This window comes from Lycorma delicatula, chromosome 4 (genome assembly GCF_047948215.1).
Source record: "Lycorma delicatula isolate Av1 chromosome 4, ASM4794821v1, whole genome shotgun sequence".
Classification (NCBI taxonomy): Eukaryota; Metazoa; Arthropoda; class Insecta; order Hemiptera; family Fulgoridae; genus Lycorma; species Lycorma delicatula.
This window is the reverse complement of record NC_134458.1, coordinates 191,751,745-191,767,555: the sequence shown is the minus strand read 5'-3', so window position 1 is coordinate 191,767,555 and position 15,811 is coordinate 191,751,745. Positions and strand designations below refer to the sequence as shown.

Genomic DNA, 15,811 nt, shown 5'->3' with positions numbered 1-15,811 from the left:
GAACCGTAGGGTAGTGAAAAGTATCAAAGAGGTGCATAAACGTTTTTCTTACAAATCTTCATAAAAACAATACTTTTGCAGATCATAAAGTTATCTATCCGTATTCATATACAGCAAGCACAATTTCTAATATTTTCTTTTCATCACTTCGTTATTAGAACGGTACATTAAGGTTTTATTCAAAAAGAATACGGTAAACACCTACTTATTAATATCGATTTATCGAAAAAAGAAAGCTTCTCGTTAACGCACTACACGGCACATATCGATTCTTTATACATTATCCTATCCTGGAATGTCGGATATTGAAAGGTTGGGTACGTAAATATCAAAAGTACAGGTAAATTACTCTGTCACAAGATCACACATCATCTACATCTACATCATCAAGATTTATCCTTTCGGTATAAAAATTAAAGAAGGCATTCATATCTGAAGATTTAATATTTACTAAAACTAAATCAATCAACGAGTTCACTAATAATAAAACTTTCAGCAAAAGTTTTTTTTTTTTAAATTAGGATTCAAGTACAGAGATAGAAGAACAATTGATAACAATTACAGGAACCAAAGAGCAACAACAATAATTTAAAAACATACGAAAAAAGTTGTAATAAATAACCGAGTCTGTCAAGGATGTTCCCTACTCCCGTTACGTTTTAATCTTTACATACAACTAGTTAATGACTTACAAATAATTTAGATCCGCAGTAACAGTACAAAGTGAAAAGATAAAGATGCTACAATTTGCTGATGATATAGTAATTCTAGCCGAGAGTAAAAAGTTTTTAGAAGAAACAATGAACGGCATAGATGAAATCCTACGCAAGAATTATCGCATAAAAATAAACAAGTACAAATCGAAAGTAATTAAAAGTAGAGGAAATAATGAAGATGGAACACTGAATAAAACACAGGAGAAGAAAGAAGGATTACGAAGGTAAAAGAATTTTGTCATTTGGAAAGTAGAATTGCTAAAGACGGACGAAGCAGGGCGATATAAAATGCCGAATAGCACAGGCAAATCAGAAATATAATTTGTTTACATCAAAATTTAATTTACACATCAGGAAAACATTTTTGAAATTATATGTTTGGAGCGTAGCTTTATATGGAAGTGAAACTTGGACGATCAGAGTACCTCAGAAGAAAAGATCAGAAGCTTTTGAATGCGGTAGTAAAGAATGTTTAAATCAGACGGGTGGATAAAGCAACAAATGAAGAGGTGTTACGACAAACTGATGAAGAAAGAAGCATTTCGAAAAATATAGTTAAAAGAAGGGACAGACTTATAGGCCACATATTAAGGCATCATGGAATAGTCGCTTTAATATTGGAGGGACAGGTAGAAGGGAAAAATTGTGCAGGTAGGCAACGTTTGGAATATGTAAAATAGATTGTTACGGGGGTATACCGAAATGAAACGACTGACACAAATAGGGAATCATGGAGCTGCATTAAACCAGTCAAATGACTGAAGACAAAAAAAAAATCAACAATATTACACAACAGTTCGTTACTGTACGAATTGTGCATGTAAATTGCAATAAAATTGTTCATGCAGCTTGTTTTACCTCATCTCATTGTTAACACGAAATTTCTGTCACTGCAACTTTGAATGCCCATAACTTCACAACGGGAGCATTAATTGAAAGATGGGTTCACCATTGTTTTTCTTGTAAAACTTTAAATCGAAATTATATGACATACGACGTCTGTAAATAAAGTAAAAGGAGTAGTTCAGAAAAATCTTTTATTTACAATCCAATTATACATGGACTTATCACCTTCAAAACAGTTCCCTTGGGCACTCTCCGATCTGATGCGAGATTTCAATCCGTGTCCGAGGTGGGGGTGGCGCAGGCGCGCAGACTGTTCGGGAGAGCGGCTGTGTCCGAACACAGTCATCATCGGGACATCTGCAGAGAGGACCCAACTCCGACAGTAGTAAGGAAGCGGCCTCACGCCGTACTGGACGAACCACCGTGATGGTGCGGTGCGGTAGGCGAAAATCGACAAACCAGGCTTAGGGGCCTCCATATCGCATGAGCCATAAACGGAATACTGCGTCAGACGCGTTTCCGGGGTCGCGAGTGAATAGTTTTCGCGAGTTATATAGTTTGAAGACGTCAAATACGGTAACTCGCGCATAAAACAAAAAAAACGCAGTAAACTTTTTTTTTTTTTTTTCTCCGCGTGTGTTTTTGTTCTGTTTCTCTTGTTTCAGAAACGGGAGAAACGTGGATGTGGAGCGACTCGTCGTGCCGTCTCATCCTGCCAGTCGAAAGAAAAGTAAAAATTAATTTTTTTTTTTTTTTTTTTTTTTCGTGTGTGTTCTGCTTCTTTTGTTGCAGATACCAACAGCCACCACAAAAAACAAATGGTTTCTTCACTGCGGCCACGCGGTCCCCCCAACCCCTTCTCAGACACACGTGTGTCTGAAGGTTAATAATTACGTGGAGTGAATAATTTCTGTTTACTTCTTTCCAGAAAATCGCCGCCCCAAAACCGCGATCGCGAATAGGTATCACCATTTGTAAGTACCCTATTACCTTCCTTTCCTTTCAAGAAAGAAGAAAGAGGGAACGAGCCCAGCAGCCATCAGCCCAGCAGTCACAAGACCAGCAGCCACCTGCCCAGCAGCCACTGACAGCACAGAAGAACGAATAAACCTGCACTTTCCCCCGTTCAGCCCTTCGGGGCTTCGGGAATTCCAAGGTTAATGGTATGTAACTTCGGTTACTACCAATTCTTGGAAAGTGCAGGCCAAAGAAGAACGAAGAGGTCTTCGGAAGAAGAAGAGGGAGAAGATGAAGATGAAGAAGAAGGAAGACCAGCCATTCGTCTCAACATCACGGACTGGAGTCCGGAACAGAGCCCAGCAGAGATGCGTCCTGAAGGGCAGCCATACCAGAAGCGGATGAGCTTCTACACAACCTCTCCTTTTCAAAACTTACAGTAAGATAAAATAACCCAGCAATTGCGACTCCTCCGGAAAAGGGGACGCATTGCTCCCTCCTTACAGGTAGTGCCCCGTTGTGGCGTATTCCTGCTAGCCTATTAAAGAGTTAGCACCGAAAGGACTTCAGTGGACGGTCTGAAGGGGAATTACGTCGGGAGGACAGGCTTTATAAGCCTAGCCTTCCGCGGTCGGCCCGTAAAATGGGTTCGATAACGCTGGTTTAACAACGGATTGGAATGCAATTAAATCCGTCCTTAAAACACTAAATAATAATAAACAAAACTTGAAAAAATTAGACCCGCTATTTAAAATTAACCCTTTTAAAAAAAACAAGCCCGATTAGAATGATCCAGCAGCAAGGGACTCTGTCCAGGTTCTGCGATGGAGTAGGGAGTAATAAACTCCTGCCAACTTTGCATTCCATTCCATTCCAGTTCCCTTGGGATGCCACGCAAGCTTCAAACGATTTTCCCAGTCTTCATAGAAGTGTTGGAACTAAGAAAGCGGAATATCAAATTCACAAGGTTGGTTATATATTCTTTTTATACCAGGGATATTTTTTTTCAAGGTCCGATCGGTCACAAAATTAAAACCAAAGTGAAAATAAAAAACTTTTATTTGTAACAAGTACTTACATAGTTACGCTATTTCTCTTCATAGTCGCCACTCCAATTTAGACATTTGTGGTAGCGTGGTAGCAAATTTCCAATACCCTCGTCATAGAACGGAGCCGCCTGTATTTTCAGCCATGTTTCTACGCCGGTCTGCAGCTCGATGTCTGTGCAAAAATGTTTTCCTTTTAGCCAGCGTTTCACGTGAGCAAACAGGTGAAAATCGGATGCCAATTTCGGCCTATATGGTGGATGAATAAGAATAATCGGAGAGGAATGTTGTCATCAGGCATTGTCTTTATCTATGACATGCCTCGGCCGCATACTGCAGCTGTAACAAAGAAGCTCCTGCAGCGTTTTCGTTGGGAAGTGTTCGATCACACACCATAGAGCCCGGACTTGGCTCCATCCAATTTTCACCTCTATGATCACATGAAATGCTGGCTAGGACAACATTTTGGCACAGACATAGAGCTGCAGACCGGCGTAGAAACATGGCTGAAAATACAGGCGGCTCCGTTCTATGACTAGGGTATTGGAAAGCTTGTACCATGCTACGACAAATGTCTAAATCGGAGTGGCGACTATGTAGAGAAATAGCGTAACTATGTTATTACTTGTTACAAATAAACATTTTTTTATTTTCACTTTGAGTTTAATTTTGTGACCGATCGGACCTTAAAAAAAAATAACCCTCGTATTTTGTACTGTTCCAAAGTGATGTCCTTTTAGGTGTTTTTTTTTTTTTTAAATCGGGAAAAGGAAAAGGTCGCAGGGACTCAAGTCAGGTGAATAAGATTGGTTGAGGAACTACAGAAATGTTTTTCTTCCCGAAATATTAAATTGACAGTGAAGTACGACAAGGTGCATTGTCATTATACAGCATAGTTGTCTTTGATGGCTGGTATTAGGCAACCAACTTTTCCGCAGCCCTTTAACAGTTTCTCGGTAAATATATTGATTTGCAGTCTATCATGTAGCCTAAAGCTCCTTATAGATAATGCCATTACTACCAAATAAAATTATTATACAAACTGGTGTGTAATATTTATGAAAATGGGGAATTTCCATCAGACTTCAAAAAAAGTGTTATAGTTATGATACCAAAGGAAGCAGGGGCAGAAAAATGTGAAGAATACAGAACAATTAGTTTAACTAGTCATGCATCAAAAATCTTAACTAGAATATTATACAGAAGAATTCAGAGGAGAGTGGAAGAAGTGTTAGGAGAAGACCAAGTTGGTTTCAGGAAAAGTATAGGGACAAGGGAAGCAATTTTAGGCCTCAGATTAATAGTAGAAGGAAGATTAAAGAAAAACAAACCAACATACTTGGCGTTTATAGACCTAGAAAAGGCATTCGATAACGTAGACTGGAATAAAATGTTCAGCATTTTAAAAAAATTAGGGTTCAAATACAGAGATAGAAGAACAATTGCTAACATGTACAGGAACCAAACAGCAACAATAACAATTGAAGAACATAAGAAAGAAGCCCTAATAAGAAAGGGAGTCCGACAAGGATGTTCCCTATATCCGTTACTTTTTTATCTTTACATGGAACTAGCAGTTAATGATGTTAAAGAACAATTTACATTCGGAGTAACAGTACAAGGTGAAAAGATAAAGATGCTACGATTTGCTGATGATATAGTAATTCTAGCCGAGAGTAAAAAGGATTTAGAAGAAACAATGAACGGCATAGATGAAGTCCTACGCAAGAACTATCGCATGAAAATAAACAAGAACAAAACAAAAGTAATGAAATGTAGTAGAAATAACAAAGATGGACCGCTGAATGTGAAAATAGGAGGAGAAAAGATTATGGAGGTAGAAGAATTTTGTTATTTGGGAAGTAAAATTACTAAAGATGGACGAAGCAGGAGCGATATAAAATGCCGAATAGCACAAGCTAAACGAGCCTTCAGTAAGAAATATATTTTGTTTACATCAAAAATTAATTTAAATGTCAGGAAAAGATTTTTGAAAGTGTATGTTTGGAGTGTCGCTTTATATGGAAGTGAAACTTGGACAATCGGAGTATTTCAGAAGAAAAGATTAGAAGCTTTTGAAATGTGGTGCTATAGGAGAATGTTAAAAATCAGGTGGGTGGATAAAGTGGCAAATGAAGAGGTATTGCGGCAAATAGATGAAGAAAGAAGCATTTGGAAAAATACAGTTAAAAGAAGAGACAGACTTATAGGTCACATACTAAGGCATCCTGGAATAGTCGCTTTAATATTGGAAGGACAGGTAGAAGGGAAAAATTGTGTAGGCAGGCCACGTTTGGAGTATGTAAAACAAATTGTTGGGGATGTAGGATGTAGAGGGTATACTGAAATGAAACGACTAGCACTAGATAGGGAATCTTGGAGAGCTGCATCAAACCAGTCAAATGACTGAAGACAAAAAAAAAAAACCAAATAAAAAATTACCGTGGTTTTGATTTGCTCATTTTTGCTTTTTTGGGACATGGGAACTTTGAAGTATGCCACTCCTTGCTGTGCCGTTTTGTTTCTGGAACGTACTGAAATATCCATGCTTCTTCACCAGTAATACATTTTTTTTTTATAAAATCAGTATCAGTTTCAATTAGCCCTAGAAAACTGCGGCATACTTCCACCCTATTGTTTTTCTGTTCATCAATGAGATTTTTTGGAATCAATTTTGCACAAAAAATTTTTCATGTCACACTAGTTTGTAAAAATTTTATGGACTGTGGTACAGTTCATATTCAATTGTTCTGCAATCATTCTCCCAGTTAATCGTCGGTCGTGCCGTAACGATTCACTGATACGCTCAACACTGTCGTTACTTTTTGACGTCAACGGTTTTCCAGAGCGTAGATCGTACGCAACTGATTCCCGCCCATCTGAAAATGCTTTAATCCACCAAAAAACTTGAACATCTGACAGAATGTCATCTCCATACAACCTTTCAATTTTGAAAAAATTTCAGTATCATTCTCACCGAGGTTAAAAAAAAACTTGATTGCACAACTCTGCTCATAAATAGTATCATACATTTTTTGTAACGCACTAAAAAACTCGTTTCTTGAAAAGTATGTTTACATCTCTCGTGGCAACAGTAGACCAGAAATATTAATACCAAATATAAATCAGCTGTGCATATAACCCACATGTTTACAAGTAACTTTACAGCGTTGTCAATTTGGCTGCCAAAAAAACTAGTCTCATTGCTTTATTTGTAGATCTCGTAATGACCAATTTTCTATTAAAAAAAAAGTTTTATTCAACATCGCGGACAAAAATTAAAACCCACCATAATGCAATTTTTTTTAACTTTCCGCTTTCAAATAACTCTCAGATACGCAGTTGTTCTATACTTATATATCACTTTGTATAATAACAGTTGTTGCTAACCTACTATAGGAAACTTTTAACTTCGCAAACACCCCTTATCCATTCGTTTACAACTGCAAACATGTGCGAATTTATGTGAATTAATAATAAGTGTAATCTCCCTAAATGAAATTTTTTTTTTTTGTCTTCAGTCATTTGACTGATTTGATGCAGCTCTCCAAGATTCCCTATCTAGTGCTAGTCGTTTCATTTCAGTATACCCTCTACATCCTACATCCCCAACAATTTGTTTTACATACTCCAAACGTGGCCTGCCTACACAATTTTTTCCTTCTACCTGTCCTTCCAATATTAAAGCGACTATTCCAGGATGCCTTAGTATGTGGCCTATAAGTCTGTCTCTTCTTTTAACTATATTTTTCCAAATGCTTCTTTCTTCATCTATTTGCCGCAATACCTCTTCATTTGTCACTTTATCCACCCCGTCTGATTTTTAACATTCTCCTATAGCACCGCATTTCAAAAGCTTCTAATCTTTTCTTCTCAGATACTCCGATCGTCCAAGTTTCACTTCCATATAAAGCGACACTCCAAACATATACTTACAAAATTTTTTCCTGACATTTATATTAATTTTTGATGTAAGCAAATTATATTTCTTACTGAAGGCTCGTTTCGCTTGTGCTATTCGGCATTTTATATCGCTCCTGCTTCGTCCATCTTTAGTAATTCTACTTCCCAAATAACAAAATTCTTCTACCTCCGTAATCTTTTCTCCTCCTATTTTCACATTCAGCGGTATATCTTTGTTATTTCTACTACATTTCATTACTTTTGTTTTGTTCTTGTTTATTTTCATGCGATAGTTCTTGCGTAGGACTTCATCTATGCCGTTCATTGTTTCTTCTAAATCCTTTTTACTCTCGGCTAGAATTACTATATCATCAGCAAATCGTAGCATCTTTATCTTTTCACCTTGTACTGTTACTCCGAATCTAAATTTTTCTTTAACATCATTAACTGCTAGTTCCATGTAAAGATTAAAAAATAACGGAGATAGGGAACATCCTTGTCGGACTCCCTTTCTTATTACGGCTTCTTTCTTATGTTCTTCAATTGTTATTGTTCCTGTTTGGTTCCTGTACATGTTAGGAATTGTTCTTATATCTCTGTATTTGAACCCTAATTCTTTTAAAATGCTGAACATTTTATTCCAGTCTACGTTATCGAATGCCTTTTCTAGGTCTATAAACGCCAAGAATGATGGTTTGTTTTTCTTTAATCTTCCTTCTACTATTAATCTGAGGCCTAAAATTGCTTCCCTTGTCCCTATACTTTTCCTGAAACCAAATTGGTCTTCTCCTAACACTTCTACCAGTCTCCTCTCAATTCTTCTGTATAGAATTCTAGTTAAGATTTTTGAAGCATGACAAGTTAAACTAATTGTTCTGTATTCTTCACATTTATCTGCCCCTGCTTTCTTTGGTATGATAACTATAACACTTTTTTTGAAGTCTGACGGAAATTCCCCTTTTTCATAAATATTACACACCAGTTTGTATAATCTATCAATCGCTTCCTCACCTGCACTGCGCAGTAATTCTACAGGTATTGCGTCTATTCCAGGAGCCTTTCTGCCATTTAAATCTTTTAATGAAATTTAGCTTTCATAATAAGAGAAGCAAATAAGTTACTATTTTTTTAAATTTATATCTATCATAATCTCTGATAAAACGTTTCGAAACAGAACGGTACCATATTCGAATAGAATATTTATATCAAAGAAAAGAAGTTTACTGTTACATTCGCGCCATAACTTGATTTCGAACAAATAATATTTAAATAAATAAATAAACGTACTTACGATATTATAAATGAAGATAAACAGTATTAATAGACCGGTAAGAAATTGAAATAAGCCAGTCAGCAATCTGAAACAAAAAAATAAATCCTTAATACAACCCTGCCAGTGAATTTCAAACCTGAATAAAAAGAATGAAAAAACTTTCTCATTTACCACATATAACATATTCTCATATATTATACATATAACACATCATTTATTAGTACATTTATGTATTTAAGTAATAACAGCGTTAGAACAAGCACGCATTTAAAATAAAATATCTAAAAGCAATTATTCCCACCTGATCAAGTAGAAGACATCGATTATCGAAGAACTATCGATCCTAATGGTCTTAATTTCGATTTTAAATCAGAGCAACCCTGCAACAGAACAAAATTATTTCTAAAATAAAGCGATTATTTTAACGTGTTGATTATAAATAAAGTACATAACTACCATTTCAAATAAAAAGAACGTCACAAAATCGTCTCTCTCACCTTAACGATGTGAAGATTAGGAATCAAAAGAAGAATCCAAACAGCCGTCATACACAGAGCACTCTAGCGCAAACAAACAGAGTATGAACGGGTACGAAACACTGACGACTATTTATATAAAACCGCCAGTCTCACCATAAAGAAAAAACAAGTATATAACTGTAACGAAACCGCGTTATCGCACCGTAAAAAAACAAATGACAATACGTGCGCGTCAGTCAGAAGAAAATGCTTAGCGTCAAGGTCATAACATTTGACCTCTAAGACGGTAGAGTCGAAGGTAAAGGTTGTACAAGAATCCGAATTTGTATACTATTAAAGTTAATACATTTTAGAATCTCATTTAGTTATAAATAACTATATATATATATATATATATATATATATATATATATATATATATATAAATACAGGATGTCCCACATAAAACGCAACCCATTAATCACTCATCCATGAAACTTCAAAAGTCAAGCTTACTCCCCTACTCGTTACTGAAATGGACTCGTCCAACATCTGAACATCGCGGCCACTTCGTAGAACACTACCAATAGTAACAACAATGCAAAAATAACGTTCAGTGTATTGCTAGAGACAAGATGGTGTTTTCGCTGAGATGAACGTGTTTTCATTGTCGAGTCGTAATTCAGTACGAAATCAGCGGTGGCAGTGCAAGATTTTTTTCGCCATAAGTACCCAGATAAACCAGCTCCTAACAAAACATCGGTATTAAGGTTAGTTGCAAAATTTAGAGAGACCGGTTCTGTTAATAATAAGGAACACAAAAGATCTGCGTCGGTGTTGAATACAGATACAGTCGATGAAATCAAAGACCGATTACTCGCCTCGCCAAATAAATCGATCAGAAGTTTGTATGCAGAAATTAATTTGTCTAAATCGACTGTTCATCGGGCGACCAAACGATTACAATTACGACCTTATCGCATTCAAACGGTTCATCGACTTCTTGAGCCCGAAAAAGAAAAACGTCTACAATATTGTCAACGGTTCCGTCGATTTCTACGTGAGGGAATTAATGTTATGGATTGGTAATTTTTCGCATATGAAGCACGGTTTCATTTGGTTGGCTACATAAACATCCAAAATAGTAGAATTTAGAGCGGTGAAAATCCCCACGTTTATCACGAAAAACAATTACACCCGCAGAAGTCGGGCGTGTGGGGCGCGATATCGCGGAAGAATATAATCGGTCCTGTTTTTTCGAGTACACCATTAATGCAGAACGATATCAGGATATTTTATTTCAGTTCATCGCACTCTTAAAAGAGGAAGACAGACACTGCTGGCTACAACATGACGGTGCGACATCGTACTACGCAGGTTCAACTTCTGATTTCGTTGAGGAATTCTTTGGTAATCGTGTTATCGGTCGAGGATTGTGGCCACAAAGATCTCCAAATTTGACCGCAGCGGATTTTTTTCTACGGGGTTACCTCAAGAAAAAGCCTACAACGACAAAACACGAACACTTGAACGATTGAAAGTCAATATTGAACAAGCTGTATTAAATATCCAAACACAAACTTTGAAAGAAGTTGCAAGAAACGCTTTAACTCTGGTTCATTTCAAGGGTTAAGACAGGAAAAAAATCCCTTTCGGCATGCCAGACGGGTGCAAAGTAGCGGATAAAAAAGATTTCCACGTTAAAGTTAAGAAAAACTTTTCAAATTTACTCATTACGACAACGGTTGCACGTTTAGTATATGACAAGCCCCATCTTCTTACAATCCCAGCAATATTTTGGTCATCCCTTGTTGTAAAGGTTGGTCATGTCAAAAATTGTTTCAAGACAAAATTTTAGGAAATATTTAGAGAACTAACGACCACTTTAAAACGATTCGATACTGTGCATATTAAGAGAGGTATGATTTTTTTTGTCTTCGAAACACAACTTTTTCAACCCCCTGGGCCAATAGTTGGTGATATCAAAAAACGTTATTTTAATAAGTTTAAGCCCTCATCAAAAGAATAGTAGCAACTTTAAACGAATTCGATGTTTTGCTTAATAAGAAAGTTATAGTGATATTTTGTTTTTTTCGAAAAAGCCTCCCTATTTGTATCCCCATGGTTTACATGTCTCTATCTCACAGTGTCTCATTGTCTGTGTTAGTGTCACTCTCTCTCTCTCTGTCACACTTTCTCTCTCTCTTAGTGTGTGTGTTTGTCTCTCAAACAAGATATCTATCTTTCTATATATATATAAACTTTTGAACTGACGGTAATTTTGGGGTCAGGAGTATATGAATGACGAAGATATATAGAAATTTTCCAGAAGTCGAATCATGGTACCCGTTAAAATAGGTAGCTTTCTTATGAAATCTACCTAATAATCTAAAGGCACTCGGTGGACATAAATATAAACGAAAATTTAAAAAAAAAGGGACAATAAAAAATTTAACCGTATTTTTTCCGCTACTTTTTATCTTTTATTATTATTATTATTATAAAAAGGATATTTCATCACGTATTAAAATATGTACGGCTAGACTAGAATAAGACGCAATAACATCCGTACCTCGGTGAAATTATAAATCAACCGCGAAAGGTAACACTTTAAACTTTAAAGGGAAAGCATGAAAAATCGTTCCTCCACTTTAATATTAAATACCTTAACATATTTCTTACGAATAAAAAAGATTTACATTTAATATTTAAAAGGGAAAAAAATAATATTAAATAATATATACTTAGAAAAATATATCTCAAATCGTTTTTTGTTTTAAAAAATACATAAAAAATTATAATGAAAAACCGACAAGAATTTATTTGAATTTTCCAAGAATATTTATTTTCCCTCCCTCCGCCCGTTTAATTCAACGGATAAATCTGAAAATTATGAAAAAACTTATATAACACATTATAAAACATATTTTTTAAGGTAGATTTCAAAAGAAAGCTACCTATTGTAATAGGTACCATGATTCGACATCCTGAAAATTTCGACATATATTCATGTTTCACATCCCCCAAATCCCAAAACCATCATCAGTTCAAAAGTTTACATATATTTAACTTTCTAATGTTCAGCATAACTACCATAATTTTGCGCCAATCAGTTTGAAATTGATACATAAAATATAACGACCCAAAATGTCAGTCCAGTTCGTTAATGGGTAATATCGGACCGTGGGGGTAGAAATACGGGTGCTCTTTCGAAAAAATAAAATATCGCTATAACTTTCTTATTAAGTAAAATATCGAATTCGTTTAAAGTTCTTACTATTCTTTGCATAAAGGCCTGAAAGTTATATAAGTAAAATTTTTTCATATCACCAACCGTTGGCCCAGGGGTTGAAAAAATGGGGTTTCGAAGAAAAAGATACCTCCTTTAATAGGCATAGTATCGAATCGGTTTAAAGTGGTCGTTAGTCCTCTAAATATTACCTAAAACTTTTGTCTGTAACAATTTTTTATATAACCAACCCTTATGGCAAGGGATGACCAAATTGTAAGAAGATGGGGCTTGTCGTATGCTAAACATGCTACCGTTGTCGTATTGTGTAAATTTGAAGTTTTTCTTAACTTTAAGGTAGAAATCGTTTTTATACCCCACTTAGCACCCTTCCGGCGTCCAGGGATTTTTTTAAAATTAAGAATGATATTAAATTTTTTTTTTTACTTTTCTTCTACGAAATAAAGGAAGTATTGTAATCGCGAAAAATCTCAGTTTTTCAATTTCAACAGAAATAGCCATTTCAAAATATCGACTGTACAAAGTGTCCAAAAAAAGCCCGAAATCCCAAAAAAACATTATGATTTTGGCCTTTCTCTTAACTGCAGTAATAAGCCCTCATTGAGAGCATTTCAACGATATACTCGTATCATAAGTGGTACTTCTTTTCATTGGTTCCATAGTTATAGCCAAATAAAAGTTAAATTAATGAAATATTTGGATCTTACAACGGGAAGGTACATCGATTCGAATCCCACTTCATTTCCATTTTTTTTTTTTGTCTTCAGTCATTTGACGGGTTTGATGCAGCCCTCCAAGATTCCCTATCTCTTGCTAGTCATTTCATTTCAGTATACCCTCTACATCCTACATCCCTAACAATTTGTTTTACATATTCCAAACGTGGCCTGCCTACACAATGTTTTCCTTCTACCTGTCCTTCCAATATTAAAGCGACTATTCCAGGATGCCTTATTATGTGTCCTATAAGTCTGTCTCTTCTTTTAACTATATTTTTCCAAATGCTTCTTTCTTTATCTATTTGCCGCATTACCTCTTCATTTGTCACTTTATCCACCCGTCTGATTTTTAACATTCTCCTATAGCACCGCATTTCAAAAGCTTCTAATCTTTTCTTCTCAGATACTCCGATCGTCCAAGTTTCACTTCCATATAAAGCGACACTCCAAACATATACTTTCAAAAATCTCTTCCAGACATTTAAATTAATTTTTGATGTAAACAAATTATATTTCTTACTGAAGGCTCGTTTCGTTTGTGCTATTCGGCATTTTATATCGCTCCTGCTTCGTCCATCTTTAGTAATTCTACTTCCCAAATAACAAAATTCTTCTACCTTCATAATCTTTTCTCCTATTTTCACATTCAGTGGTCCATCTTTGTTATTTCTACTACATTTCTTTACTTTTGTTTTGTTCTTGTTTATTTTCATGCGATAGTTCTTGCGTAGGACTTCATCTATGCCGTTCATTGTTTCTTCTAAATCCTTTTTACTCTCGGCTAGAATTACTATATCATCAGCAAATCGTAGCATCTTTATCTTTTCACCTTGTACTGTTCAGCAAATAAAATTTCCATTTTATTTTAATTTAAATATATTGCTTTATTAATAATTATTCACCTCTGATTGTTAAAAAACTTTTACGATCAATAATAATTCAATAATAACAACCAAAAAAATATGAAAAAATGATAATTTATTAGTGAAATTAAATTTTATGTAATTTTCATATTAAATCAAATATTTTTGCAGAGGTCAATAATATGTATAAGTAAAAATATAAATGTTCGTTTGTTCGAATTCTTAAATCTCTGAAATTTCTTTACCGATTAGTTTGAAATTTTGAGACAATGTTGCATTCGAATACGCGCGTTTTTATATACCTAAGATGTGACACCTGTGACAGGTAAAAACAGCGCTACCTGTTGGACGTAAAAGCAACACAATCTGTACCAAATATTTTACGATTCCATTTCAATGTAATCGATATGTGTCCTGTATAGACAAAACAACTACTGGACCGATTAAAGCGCGCGGGAAAAAGGAGAAAGCGCAGGTAAAGCACGGAAATGAAGTAATTCAGGCAATCATCTTGTACAGATGATGACCTGATGATGTACATGATGATGTAAAATACTGTACAAGACTACACATCATTTACATTCATACATATCATCCTCTGAGGTATTATATGGTAACGGTAATTACTAATTACCGTTGACGAAACAGGAGAAAAACCACTAAAACTCTAAACGCAAATATATATCAATCACCGCGCTATCGCGTCTAAGTCGTGAGATACACTAAATGGAAATGAAAGAGAGCACCAGTTTTGACCGATTTGCGATGTGCTTTCTCCCCCCCAATCCGTTACCCAATGACGCAAACTCAAAGTCGTATAGATAAGCTGAGCATGTAAGATATATAATGACACCGCGTGAGACTAATAGTTAAGGAATTATTAATGGCATGACGATATAGCTAGAAAAGGCATTCGATAACGTAGACTGGAATAAAATGTTCAGCATTTTAAAAAAATTAGGGTTCAAATACAGAGATAGAAGAACAATTGCTAACATGTACAGGAACCAAACAGAAACAGTAATAATTGAAGAACATAAGAAAGAAGCCGTAATAAGAAAGGGAGTCCGACAAGGATGTTCCCTATCTCCGTTACTTTTTAATCTTTACATGGAACTAGCAGTTAATGATGTTAAAGAACAATTTAGATTCGGAGTAACAGTACAAGGTGAAAAGATAAAGATGCTACGATTTGCTGATGATATAGTAATTCTAGCCGAGAATAAAAAGGATTTAGAAGAAACAATGAACGGCATAGATGAAGTCCTAAGCAAGAACTATCGCATGAAAATAAACAAGAACAAAACAAAAGTAATGAAATGTAGTAGAATTTTGTAAATTGTAAAGAATTTTGTTATTTGGGAAGTAGAATTACTAAAGATGGACGAAGCAGGAGCGATATAAAATGCCGAATAGCACAAGCGAAACGAGCCTTCAGTAAGAAATATAATTTGTTTACATCAAAAATTAATTTAAATGTCAGGAAAAGATTTTTGAAAGTATATGTTTGGAGTGTCGCTTTATATGGAAGTGAAACTTGGACGATCGGAGTATCTGAGAAGAAAAGATTAGAAGCTTTTGAAATGCGGTGCTGTAGGAGAATGTTAAAAATCAGATGGGTGGATAAAGTGACAAATGAAGAGGTATTGCGGCAAATAGATGAAGAAAGAAGCATTTGGAAAAATACAGTTAAAAGAAGAGACAGACTTATAGGCCACATACTAAGCCATCATAAGGAAATAATTGTGTAGGCAGGCCACGTTTAGAATATGTAAAACAA

General features: G+C 35.4%; 1 protein-coding gene across 8 annotated transcripts in view; it reads right to left on the bottom strand.

Moving 5' to 3' along the window:
* Nucleotides 1-15,811, bottom strand: part of corn (microtubule-binding protein cornetto) — a 342,761-nt gene that overhangs the window by 265,664 nt on the left and 61,286 nt on the right. For 3 of the 8 annotated variants that reach the window (XR_012756233.1, XR_012756231.1, XR_012756234.1), the window contains exons 3-4: nucleotides 9,043-9,121; nucleotides 8,760-8,826 (exon numbers count right to left, since the gene is read on the bottom strand). The exons of 3 other annotated variants lie outside the window; for them this stretch is intronic. The gene's annotated coding sequence lies outside the window, so the exon portion shown is untranslated. Of the gene's footprint in view, nucleotides 1-8,759; nucleotides 8,827-9,042; nucleotides 9,122-9,238; nucleotides 9,380-15,811 lie in introns of those variants that run through there. 2 more of the 8 variants (XR_012756235.1, XR_012756232.1) reach the window with 2 other exon arrangements.